At 46.5% G+C, this 11016-nt stretch overlaps 1 pseudogene; it reads right to left on the bottom strand.

Annotated features, from left to right (window-relative positions):
- Positions 1-6434: 6434 nt before the first annotated feature.
- LOC109118139 lies at positions 6435-10467 on the bottom strand (annotated as a pseudogene).
- Between the last annotated feature and the right edge of the window lie 549 nt (positions 10468-11016).

Below are 11016 nucleotides of genomic sequence, written 5' to 3'. Positions count from 1 at the left end.
AAGTCTTGCTCTCTGTGTGAAAGATCCATTTTCTCTTACTGTGGAAAGATACAGTATGCATACATTTACCATAATACCCATCTTTCGGTGTACGGTCAGTCAGTGGCGTTAAGTACATTCAACATTGCTGTTCAACCATCACCACCCAGCTCCAGAATGTTCTTGTCTTCCCAGACTGAAGCAAAACACATCAAACAGTAACTGCCGCTCACCACCTCCTCAGAGGCCCGGTAGTCACCGTTCTGCCTCCTGTCTCATTGAAGCTGCCTAATATATATATGGACTCACAATAGTTGTCTCTTTATGAGGGGATTCTTTCATTTAGCGTGATGTCATCAAGGTCCAACCATGTCCTAGCAGTTTTCCTTCCTTCAATTTACTTCGTTGTGTTCTCATCGCAGCAGGATTTCCTCCCTAGAATTCTGACTGAAAAATATTCTCCTGCGTGTGCCTATCGCATTGTGTTTACCATTCACCCACGGATGGACCCACGGGTTGTTTTTGTGAATAATGTTACTGGTGATTGAACCTAGGACCTTCACAATGAGCTACATCCCCAGCCCTCTTAAAATCTTTGATTTTCAGGTAGGGTTTCAATAATTCCCTGAATTTCCCTGTGTGCACTCCAACGTTTGATCCCCTGCCTCAGCCTCCTGAGTGCTGGGATTATAGGTGTGCGTTACCATACCGGCCTAGAAGGACTGAGTCTTTTAACTGGCATTAATGTCAGGCATACAAGTTCCCTTCCCCTGCCTTGGTCATCTCCTAGAAGTATGCCAAACAAACATAAAACTCACAGATAAAGGGTGGTCTCCGTGGACCTTCTTTAACATATCAAGTCTCGGGCCAGGGGTTTAGCTCAGTGGTCCTGCTGCCTGCCTTGCAAGCGCAAGGACCTGGGTTCAATCCCTGGCACCAAAAAACAACAAAACAAAACAACAAAAAACAAAACCTATCAAGTCTCTAGTTGACTCCTCGTTAAGAAAAAATGCTGTTGTTGGAAGCGAGATGTCCATTTTCTTTAGTGACTCTGCCGGCGAGCAGTGGCCTTCTGAATAGAAACTCAGAACCACAACCAAAACGTGAATTTGTGGATCTCGTGTATTGACTTGGTGACGCCATTCTTGCCCCGATACTATCCCTATCAACCCAAATTATCTGTGTGAATACAGAAACCCTTTTTTACTGGTATCCCGCCAGCAGTGACAGGCTGCTAGCTGATAGGCTGTGACCGCAGGGAGCATTTGGTGGCCTGGGCCGGCCAGGCCGTCCCCGCCCGTGTTGCTGGGCAGAGCACCTGCAGCCCGCTCCATCCTGACTTCCGCGACCGTAACGGAGCCCAGACCAGGGGAAGAGCATCCGGAGCGGATGGATGAGCTGCTCTGAAGAATTCTGCACGAGCAAACGATGCTTCCAGAAGCGTCCCCTTTTATGCTATCCCTCAGGAAGCCACCGGAGGCGCTGCGACACTCATTTCCTCACCGCTGTTTCACGCTGGGGACACCTCCCGCCGGTCAGAGATGCGAGCGCACGGAAGAAGATTACAACCACACCAGCTCGTTTAGAAAGTGCGGCGCTGGTTCACCTTCTACGGGATCGGGATCACTTGCTACGCAAAGTCAATCTAGACCTAGAGGCAGGGGAACCAGGACAAATTCCCCATTCTGATGTTACCTGCAGGCCCGCAAGGAGGATTAACTTGAGAAACCCAAAACATATTTGGGCTAATCGTTTATGAGGTCTGATTAAGAGCTTTACAGGGGAGATTCGCACCACTGTTAAGAAAGGCTCCAGCAGTTGGGGAGAATGCACATGTAAGGATTTTCCTTTCACTGGGTTATACAAGAAGAGGTAGAAAACACAGCCGGATGCCCAGCAAAGGAAGGGGTGAGGGCCCGCCTGCGCGAATGCAAAGAAAAACGTTTGCACGCCTGTGATCACACTTGAAGAATCCCGCGGGAACCGTTCGCTAACTGAAGGACGCGACAGTGACGAGGCGGCTTGTGAAACGGGGAGCGGCCGGAGCTAATGAAAGTCTGAGAACATGCACAAAAATTGTAGAGTATTAGAAGCCACTGCCTAGAATTTACTTTGCCTGCTCCCGGGCTTCTCCGGCTCTGTCTGCTCCAAACGCCCTTGCCTGTCCTTTCCATCTCTGGGAGCACGTGCTTATCACCTCATCCCACAGCCAGCAGACTCGCTGTCTGTGGGGAGACTGACCTCTCTCCACCACTCCGTCTTCCACACCCTTCCAGTTACGAGTGTCCCGAGTGTCCCGGGCATTTCATGTGTCCCTGATGCCACCCTTTCGTCCTCCCTCCCTTTCTTTTTTCCAGTGCTAAGGATCAAACCTAGGACCTTGTGCACCCTGGTCCAGTGAACATTTCTTCTTTAAATTTTCATTTTTGTCAGTACATGCTTGTAGTTCATCATGATGACATTGATCGTGGGGAGTTGGTACATGTATCCAACACACCTCGATTCTTTTTACGTCCCTTTCTGCTTCCCTTTGTCCAACTTTTGGTCCCCTTCTAATGACATTTTCTTTCTTTCTTTTGTTTATTTTCAGATAGGGTCTTGCTATGTAGTTCAGGCTGGCCTTGAACTAATTATATAGCCCAGGCTGGCCTCCAACTCATGGCGATCCTCCTGCCTCAGCCTCCATAGTGTTGAGATTGCAGGTGTGCGCCACCACGCCTTGCTAATGACATACTTTTTAGTGTTCGTGTGTGAGATTTGTGTTCCTGAGTCAGTCTATAAGCTCCTTGAGGTAGGGACTATTTTGGAGGAGGAAGCATGGTGTTCATTATTGCTGTGGGCCTCTTCTTCTGGGTTATCTAAAGCAGAGCTTCTCAAACTTTACCTGTATGTGGGGATCTTGCCAAAATGCAGATACTGATTTAGTATGAACTATGGAGCCCCACATTTTATGTTTCTAACCAGCTCCCAAGAGTTGTTGCTGGTTGAAAGATCATACTGTGCATAGCAAGACCTGTAACACTCAGTATAGCACTTTAACATAAAGCAGTAAGACTTTAGATTGGTAGCAATTACAAGGAAATATTTCATTCTGAGACCTGATTCCTTCAACCAAATGCTACCTTTAAAAATTTTTTTTTATTTAAAAAAAATTTTTAATTGTTTTTTCACTTAAAAATTTTACCCCACACCTGCCTCGCAAGCGCAAGGACCTGAGTTCGATCCCCGGTACAAAAAAAAAAAAATTTACCCCATTTCCCCCTCAAGCCTCCTCTCCCCCATGTACAAAAGCTTTGTTTCCATTGTTTCCTTCTATCTTCACTTTTTTTCTTGTCCTTTCCTTCCTTTCTCCCTCCCTCCCCGCTTGTTCCCTTCCCATGTGAATGCTTTCTTCCCATTTCCCAACATCCATTACACAGCTCAGTCCTTATTTCCACACTGTTTCTCACACCTGAGAAACAGTGCAGTATTTAAACGTGTGTCCGATTTATCTCACTTAAGAGTATGGTCACAAGGCCCATCTATTTAGCTATAAACATCTGGTACTTATCCTTCTTTATGGCAGAGTAGTACTCCACTGTATAAAAAAAACCACACCTTCTTTATCCACTCATCAGTTGATGGGCATAACCAAAGGCCTTTTCTCTTTGATCTATCTTTCTTTCTTTCTTTCTCTCTTTCTTCGGTACCAGGGATCAAACTCAGGACCTTGTGCTTGCACCACTGAGCTACATCTACTTCCCGTTCTTTAAATGAACTGAGGCCTGAGGACATGGTTTTGTTATGGTACAGCTGTTTAAATTCCAGGGATACATCTGGTTTCCCTTATGTAATTTGAGAGGGCCGGTGAGTTATTTTGGGGTGTAAGGCCAGCCCTATAATGCTAGGCCATTTTGTTAAGAGCCACAGGTATGACAGTGAGTCTCCTAAGGGGGCACAATCCATCCTGCAGGCAGTGCTGGGTGCTGCAACTCTCTGTTCTGAGCCAGAGAGGCCTTTTCTCAGGTGGGTTAGGTAGCTGGAGGCAGAAATAAAGCTTACATGTGTTTACCTGTGTCTCTCAAATCTGATTCCTGTGTAAAGTCCTGCTCCACCCAAAGCCAAGAATGACCTCTTTGTTCATGTCTGAAACTGGGGGGGTGTTATGGTTTCATCTAGATGTCCCCCCAAAGCCTCTTGCACTCATATAGGTGACGCTTTTCAGAGCTGGCTGGATCTGGGGTGTGTGACACTTTCATTAAGGGGGTGTGGTACTAGATTGGTCCACTGACTAATTAGTACAGTTCTGGGTGGTATCACCCAAAAATGTGGTAGCCTGGCTGGAATCAAAGCAGGCTGTCTGCTTGCTACACACTGCCTTCTTCCTGCCACCCCATGGGCTGTTTCTCCTCTGTGATGCCCTCTGCTGTACCGCCCTGCCTTGGAGCCAACTGATTATGTATTGAAACCTCTACAAACTGTGAGCCAAATAAACCTTTCCCCCTTTAACTTTGAGTGTTGGGCATTTTGTCTCAGCAATGAGAAACGTAACTAAGACATGGAAAAAGCCCTTACACATACTAAACAGGGTTCACTAAAGGATTTTGAACCAGAGGGGCAAACCAGAAGGATAAGCTGGCTAGCGAAACCACAAAGACATCTGCCTGCACATTGACATGGCACCACAGGAGGACGAGCTGAGTCTCTCAGGGACTTGGTTTTCCTGTCTGTAAAAACCGAGGGGTTATAGCCAGGTATATGGCACATGCCTGTAATCCCAGCTGTCAGGAGGATCGCAAGATTGAGTCCAGTTTGGGCAACTTGGTCAGACACTATTGCCCCCACCAAAAAAAGCTAGAAATGTGATATAGCTCAGTGCAAATGTCCTATGCTCAATCCTCAGTACAGGGGAAGAAAAAAAAAAAAAGTCAAGGTATTGGGCTGGAAGATGCTATCATCCCCTGAAAGTCTGTGGTTCTAATTAAGGTACCGGGGGAAGGGCACAGAGACAGGAATTTCACAGTTGGCTGCTTGACAGTGCAACGTGACTGGAAGTCCCTTGGTCAACTCCTATCCCTTTTCTGGTCTCAGCCCAAACGCTTGCCCTGATGTGGTCCTGAGTTATCCCTTCCTAGAAATACCGGTGCCTCACGTCACCTGCCTTTGGTAGGAAGTCCTGAGAAGTAACGCCCTGTGCTGCCACCTAATGGTCCCTGGTTCGACTGCACAATTCCTCAGCACTGGGTCCTGGGGAATCTCCAGGCCCCTTCCAAGGAGTCCACTGCTCTGAGCCCAAGCGGAGAGAACACAGCAAAGACCGGTGCCTCCTTGACGGGACCAGGGACCGTGACTAAGAACTGGAAGGCCTTTTGAAACTTGGTAATTTCCTCTTTATTGTTATTTCCTGTCTGTTTCCCAGGAGTGATTAACAGTAAAACTCTAAATACGGAAAAGACCAGGATGTTTGTTTTCAAGGTCAGCGAGAAAGCAGGGAAATGGGGAGACAGCACCCCTGGGTTTAAGGAAAACAACTCCTGGGAAAGCTGACAGGAAAGAGGGCTGGGAGCTCAGGTTTGTCTGAAAAGGAGAGCAGGTGGATCCAAGGGTGCCTTCAAGCTGGAATGAAGGTAACAGTCTGAGAGCATTATCCTCCTTTCCTGTTTCATCTATAGATGAAAACGTCTGTTTCCAAGACAGGAAAATGAAGCTAATGGGCAGTTATCAACTAGTGTTGCAGTAAAGATAAGTTTTTCTGTTATAACCAGGCAGTATTTTAGGATTTCAGGGCTACGAAGCCTCTGTCGCAACTGTTCAGACCTGCTCTGAAGTTGGAAAGCAGCCTTAGATAATTCATAAGCCAATAGACATGGCTATACTCCACTGAAACGTTACTTACAACAGGCAGCAATGTAAATTTGGCCTGTGGGTCATAGTTGCCAATCCCCGATCTAGAAGATTTAAAAGACTATGCAGCCTAACACAATGATCTTCCTTAAGGAAACATGTATGTTTATGTTTTGCTTATTAGGAAAAGAATTTAGGGTGGTACAGTATAATTTTATTTTATTTTTTGGTACCGGAGTTTGAACTTGGAACCTTGTGCTTTCGAGACAGGTGGTGAAACCACTGAGCTAAATCCCTGGCCCTTCATTTTGAAATATATATGCTTTGTGTATGTGTGGCACCAGAGACTGAACTAAACTATCCCCAGTCTTTAAAAAATACTTTTTTTTGACAGTTTTGTTTTGTTTTTGGTACCGGGGATCAAACTCAAGCCTTTGTGCTTGCAAAGCAGGCAGCGGATCCACTGAGCCAAATCCCCAGCCCATAAAACTTTTTTTTTTTTTTTTTGAGACAGTGTATGACTAAGTTGCCTGGACAGGACTTGAATTTGGGACTGTCCTGTCTCAGCCTTCCAGAGTGCTCCATCATGCCCAGCTTGATTTTAAGTTATATTTGTAAGTGGGGCACCCCAAATAACTATTACCATTTAGCTATCAGTAGCTAATGAAACAATCATAAATATTCTTCTGAACTCACTAACCATTGGAGCTGATGCTGGTCCTACCCACCTGCTGAGCTTAGTGTACGGTATGAGGGCTGTATGAATATGAATTTAATGTAGGATACTTTTCACAAAGGGAGCCACTTACATGGGAGAATGATGATGATTTTTTTTGGTACCAGGGATTGACCTTGGGTCCTTGCGCTTACAAGGCAGGCCGCCAAACCACTGAGCTAAATCCCTGGCCCTGAGAATAATGATTTTTAACTGAGATGGTTATCTCAGTAGAGTGATTGGATGCCTCTCTTTTTTTTTTTTTTGCCACAAAACATTTTATTTACAAAGTACTACATATTCCGAATACTGTACATCCGGGCACCCTTACCATGGAAACAGCTGAAAGCTCTGGAGATGGAGGGCAGAGCTGACCTATTCCCCCCACCCAGAAGTTAAGCCATCAGGGTAGGGTGATGGGGGGCTCAAGGTGGTGGTTCAGTGGGGGGAAGCAGCTGTGGGACCCTCTGGCAGTCAAGCCCGGGGCCTGGGTCTTGAAATCCAGCAAGGACATCCGCTTGCCGGTAGCCACTCTGCCAACCACGCACCATCTTGGGGTCTCCCAGGTCTGAGCGGAGCTCCTGCTTGGCCTGGTGCAGCTCCTCGGCCGGGTCCTAGCTACGCACGGGAAGCTGGTGATGGCGCAGCTGTCCGGCCGCTTCCTCTTCTGGACAAACATCACCACAGACACCACCACCCGGCCAGGGTGATGAGGAAGAAAGGCCCCAGTACGTAGCCCACCATGGAGTCGCTGTTGGCCCGGGGGCACTGGGCACTGTGGTGTTACTCACGGATCCAGGGCATTGGCAGCGGTGCCTCGGAGGGGCCCCCACCAGGCGCACTCCCTCGGCGGCAGCCGGGACAGCACTGCCCTGAGTTGGCTCCCCGTCCTCTCTTTTGATAGGATTGAAAACTTGTGAAGAGGTGACATAAAGCCGAGGACATCCTTTTGTCTCCGGAGTCCTGTTGGATTCACTACCGGAAGCTTCAAAGAAAGTGGCAACCGGAGATGTAGCTCAGAGGCGCCCCGCCTGCCTGGCAAGCACCAGGTCCTGAGTTCAATCCCCGGTACCGAAAAGAAGAAGAAGAAAAAAAAAATGACAGAAAGACAACAAGTGATGCAGTAGGTCATGTTCGCCTTTAGGTCTCCAATCCCTCTCTAGGATGGCAGGACATGGAACACGTTGCAGGGCTTTTGCTTAGGAATAGCAGCCATCCAGACATCGCTATGCCAGCTTCTTCAGATGTCTCTTTTCCGAGATGTCAGCTACAGATCCCTGGCCCTGCCTGCGGCTGTGGAAGGCGTTAAGTCCCAGTAAGCAATTCGTAGTCGCTTTCACCTTTGCTGTCGTCACCTTTATTCCAATTCTGGCCAAATGATAGAAATAGCAATATCTACTTGTGGCTTCTAGCAAAGGTTTCTAATAAAGATGGTTCAAGAGAGTCTCCTGACCCTTCCTTTATCCGTCTGTCTGTCTATCTGGCATCTATCAATCAATTGATTTCTCAATCGTCTATCTACTTATTTATGTTTTCGCCATCCTGGGGATTGAATTGAGAGCCTTGGTACTCAGCTACAGGGTCTCACTATGTCATTGAGACTGACCTGGAACTCACTATGTAGCCCAGGCTGGTCTCGAACTCACAGTGATTCTCCTGCCTCAGCCTCCTGAGTGCTGGGATTACAGGCATGTGCCACCATGCCCGGCTCATTATGGCCATTTTTTTAAAAAAATATTTTTACATATCGAGACAGGGGCTTGCTGTGTTGCTCAGGCCAAGCTCGAACTTGTGATCCTCCTGCCTCCAGTCCCCTGAATACCTAGGATCACAGGCGTGTGCTATCCCACCTGGCTTCCTGTGCCGATTTATAAGGTTTGAGTTAAAGTTATTTAAAATCTTGTCACAAACTCAAATAATATATAAAGATCAAAACCCACTGGCTTTCTTTGGAAGACATGCTATTAGTATACATCAACGTCAAGTTCAAAGAGAATGTTCTACAATACAGCTTCTAAGAAAATCAAAGGGATTGTCAAGAGAATTATTTCTAAACTTGTTTTAGGTAGCAACCATGTTATTCCAACAAATTATCTAAAAGGTATTTGAAAATATGTGAATATAACCTATATTTTAGAGTTTTATGTGCCCCAAATCCATAATGTTCTGTGATGTATATATTAGGTTGTTATAGAGACCGTTCAAATCATGGAGCTCTCACTTGCCAAATTTAGGACAATGGAAACATCAAAAATAATGACTATAATGGATTATAACACATTAAATAAAATGTAGAAACTATGAATTCTCAGTAATTCAGAAGCACACCAGCTAATAAGTATAGAAAATGATAAACTTTGAATCCTCATCTGCCACTGACTTTCTTATTCTCACTGCCATTACATTTTCATTGTAACCATTGACTCAGGTGACAGTCATGAGTAAAGGGTGTTGGGAAACAGTAAAATTGCATGACTACATGGTGGTATACACATCCATCCTCCCAGCACTCAGGAGGCTGAGGCAGGAGGATCGCCATGTGTTCAAGGCCAGCCTGGGCTCCATAGTGAGTTCAAGGCCAGGCTGGACTCCATAGTGTGACCCTGTCTCAAAAACAAAAAGAAGAACAAGTTAGCAACGACAGGTCAATGAATAAAACCAAAGGGAAATGTATCTGTACCATGAAGAGATCTGTAGACATTTTTTTGTTGTTGTTGGAGACTGTGTAGTTCAGGTTGGCCTTGAACTCGTTATGTAGCCCAGGTTGGCCTCAAACTTGCAGCGATTCTTCTGCCTCTGCCTCCCAAGCGCCAAGATTACAGGCGTGCGCCACCACACTTGGCTGTAGACACCATCTTAACCCAGCAATGAAACTTGGCATCACCCAGGGTAAGACAGTGGGTAGCCTCTTGAGATTAAGCATGAAGAGGTACACGGAACCCCTATACAGAACTGATGATTGGATGTTATATATCCATGCAATGTAATATTATTTGACAGTAAAATGAAATAAAGTACTAATACATAAAATGACATGGACGAACCTTGAAGACATGCTAAGGGAATGAAAATGGTCATAAAATAATTCTGTCATATATATGAAATGTTCAGAATGGGCAAATCCATAAATAGAGAAAATAGATTAGTAGTTGCCTAAGGCTGAGAGAGATGGAGGAAAATGAGTTCTATTTCCTCTTGGAGTGATGAAAATGTCCTAAGTTTTATGGTGGTGCTGAACTGTATAAATCTGTACATAGGTTAAAATTAATCAGTTGTATATTTTTTGTTTTTTGAGAAAAGGTCTCACCTAGGATGTCTGTCCTAAAACTTAAGCAGTCTCCCTGCCTCAACTTCTCCAGGGCTGGGATTCCAGAAACGCACCACCATACCTAGCTTTTGGACTAAATATTTTAAATGGGTGAATTCAGGGGTGTGGTGGATCGTATCTCAGTAAAGCTGTTAAACAAGTGATGCAGTAAGTTTGTCAGTGTTTTTTTTTAAGGAGGCTGGAAGGCCTGTGTGAGGTATCTAAATAAATCTTTGCTCTCCTAAATCCTCCAGTCCCCTCCCACCACAGAGTGTTCATCCCACGGATCATCATCGTGTGTGCTCCTCTGTCCCACCCACTGGCTGAGAGCTCTTTTGTGGCACGGCAGTAACTTTCCAATTCACCCAGGGCCAGCTTCCTAGGCAGGCAAGCTGTGCAGTCACACAATTCCCCACGCTCAGAGGGGCCTCACGCTGGGTTTAATGCTCTGCTGTTCTAGCTTGAATTTTTTTCTTTTTTTAAGACAGGGTCTCCCTGTGTAGTTTAGGTTGTCCTTTAACTCACAGTGTAGCCCAGGCTGGCCTCGAATTCATGGTGATCTTCCTGCCTCGGCCTCCCAAGTGCTGGGATTACAGGCCCGGGCCATCAGGCCTGGCTCTTACCTTGCAACTCTTAATACCATTTCGGTTGGCTCTGCAAGTGATGTAACTGTCCGGAAGTCACCCTCGTACTCAAGTTCCCAGTGCGGTTACCGATGCACAGTTGCTGTCTCAGCCATGCTGAGAGAGTAGTGGCTGACTTCAGCACCGCCCTGTAGAGCTACCCGTGTGCCAGGCCCTGGGTCACGACCTTCCCTGTCACGGCAGGGGAGCTGTTCACGAAGGCAGATGTCCCTACCTACTTGTCTCCCTCAGCAATGACAGGATCTGACTCATCTGTACTTTTTAGTCAGAGAAAAGCACCCATGGGATCCTGATCCTGCGAGTCCTGTCACAGGAAACAGGAGTCACTGCTGAGTTAGTTGGGTTTCTTCGCGTCCTCTGCCTCTTCTCGTGTTTGTGGACTATCGCACTGACCTCGCTAATGAAAGCGATCTGTCAGCGACTTTCTAATTTGCTTCAGCTCCGAGGCCTAGAGCCAGGTGCTGCGGTCGGGAAGGGTGCACTGGGTCTGTTCAAGCTGGGTTGTGTGCTGCGTTACGCTTCTTCAGGGAGTCAGCGGACAGCAAGAA

Source organism: Fukomys damarensis, unplaced genomic scaffold, assembly GCF_012274545.1.
Source record: "Fukomys damarensis isolate Sample0158 unplaced genomic scaffold, DMR_v1.0_HiC HiC_scaffold_13, whole genome shotgun sequence".
In the NCBI taxonomy this organism is placed as follows: domain Eukaryota; kingdom Metazoa; phylum Chordata; class Mammalia; order Rodentia; family Bathyergidae; genus Fukomys; species Fukomys damarensis.
Note: the sequence above shows the minus strand (reverse complement) of the source record. Positions and strands in the feature narration are given on the sequence as shown.